The sequence below is a fragment of the Aethalodelphis obliquidens genome, unplaced genomic scaffold, assembly GCF_003676395.1.
Source record: "Aethalodelphis obliquidens isolate GAN/ISIS:26980383/991018 unplaced genomic scaffold, ASM367639v1 scaffold119, whole genome shotgun sequence".
Classification (NCBI taxonomy): Eukaryota; Metazoa; Chordata; class Mammalia; order Artiodactyla; family Delphinidae; genus Aethalodelphis; species Aethalodelphis obliquidens.
The window spans coordinates 1,459,133-1,461,243 of record NW_020838063.1 but is presented as its reverse complement, the minus strand read 5'-3'; the positions used below and the strand labels follow the sequence as shown (position 1 = coordinate 1,461,243).

At 38.9% G+C, this 2,111-nt stretch overlaps 1 non-coding gene across 1 annotated transcript; it reads left to right on the top strand.

Moving 5' to 3' along the window:
* The first annotated feature begins 1,260 nt into the window (after positions 1–1,260).
* Positions 1,261–1,367, top strand: LOC113615557 (U6 spliceosomal RNA). Its single transcript, XR_003431049.1, has one exon. It is a non-coding gene; the product is annotated as a U6 spliceosomal RNA (small nuclear RNA).
* Positions 1,368–2,111: the final 744 nt, after the last annotated feature.

Sequence of the window (2,111 nt, the reverse complement as noted above, 5' to 3'; positions counted from 1 at the left end):
AAATCCTGTGGAAACATATTTGGAAGTGGATACTATAGATATGGGATAATGGTAGAAGAAAAATAAAGTTGGATCATGTCAAATTTATTGATATGGGCTCATGAAGCAGAGATTCTGCCTTTAATATTGAAGCTTGGGTGGTTAGAAAGAGCTTTAACTGTTGGTTGGTTGGTTGGCTGAAACATGGACCAAAAGATAGCCCACCACCAGTAAATTGGAAATAATCAATGGTTTAATGAAGGGATTCAAAGGCATAGGTAGATCGGGATGTTAGAGTGGATTTGTCATTTAAAACCTACTCACACACTGAGAGTCCAGAGAGCATAACTTTCTCTGATACTTTAAGAAATATATCTGTGAGGGGAGCCCCAACATCCTTGAAGAATTTTGTGATCACTCTTCTCTGTAAGCCAGACCTTATATTGAGAACCATAGCCACCCAATTGGAAAACATAAATGTGACTGAGGTAATTGGATAGGGGTATTAGGGGCCAAGTGGTGGCACTCAACTGCCAAAGGCAAGGTGGAAGTGACTACTGTAATGGACAGCAGAGTCAAAGCAGCAATCAGAATAGTCTGATGCATTGGTTAGCTAATCATGATGTTCCTAAAAGTGAAATAGATAAGAAGCCTACTAAGTTTTTACTTGGTCTATATAAGCAGAAAAGTTCTAAGTAAGTAAGCAAAAGTATAACTTGGATCAAAAACAGAGAATCACAGGCCCTCAATGAACTCCCATAACGAGCCAATTAATATACCAGAACCTCTTGAATTAAAGGGAGACTGGGTGCCCTTAAAGGAAAGACACCAATACACTACCAAAATTTTATATTGCTAAATTTCCCAAAGGGACTTCCCAAAAGGGACCTATTATCTTTTACCAGGGAAATTGTACATCGAGGTAAAGGAAATAATCAGATGTTTTGGGGACTACTGGACACTGGCTCTGAACTGACACTGATTCCAGGAAACCCAAAACATCACTGTGGCCCTCCAATCAGAGTAGGGGCTAATGAAGGTCAGGTAAGCAATGGAGTTTTAGTTCATATCTGTCTAACAATGGGCCCAGTGTGTTCCTGAACTCATCCCCTGATTAATTCCCCAGTTCCAGAATGCATTATTAGAATAGACATACTTAGCAGTTGGCAGAATCCCCACATAGGTTTCCTAATTTGTGGAATGAGGAATATAAAGGTGGAAAGGCTAAGTGGAAGCCATTAGAATTACCTCTGAGCAACTAGTAAATTAAGAGGAATACTTGTGCTCACTTCGGCGGCACATATACTAGAATTGGAGTGATACAGAGAACATTAGCATGGCCCCTGTGCAAAGATGACATGCAGATTCGTGAAGCATTCCATATTAAAATAATAATAATAAAAAGAGGAATACTGCATTCTTGGAAGGACTGCAAAGATTAGTGCCACTATCAAGGACTTAACATGTGCAGGAGTAGTGATTCCTAGTACATGCCCATTCAACTCTCCTATCTGGCCTGTGCAGAAGACAGATCTTGAAGAATGTTAGTGGATTATCATAAGCTTAAGCAGGTGGTGACTCCAATTGAAGCTCCTGTAACAGATGTGGTTTCATTGTTTGAGCAAGTTAACATAATTCTTGATACTTGGTGTGTATCTATTGATCTAATAAATGATTTTTTCCTCCAGTCTTGTCCATATGGTCCTCCAGAAGTAGTTTGCTTTCAACTAGTAAGGCCAGCAATACACCTTCATTGTCCTACCTGAAACGGTATGACAACTATCCATCCCTATGTCATAATTTTGTTCACAGGGAACTTGTTCACCTTTTCCGTCCACAAAATATCACACTAATCCATTACATTGATGACATTATGCTGATTGGACCCAGTGATCAAGAAGTAGCAACTTCTCTATATTCATTAGTAAGACATTTGCATGTTAGAGGGTGAGAAATAAATACAACTAAAATTAAGGGGCCTTCTACCTCAGTGAAATTTCTAGGGGTCAAGTCAATATATTCCTTCTAACATGAATTGCTTAACATGAATTGTTGCATCTGAACCTTCTACAACCAAAAAAGAAGTCATGGGACTTCTTGGCCTCTATAATCACATGAGATAATTCTTACAA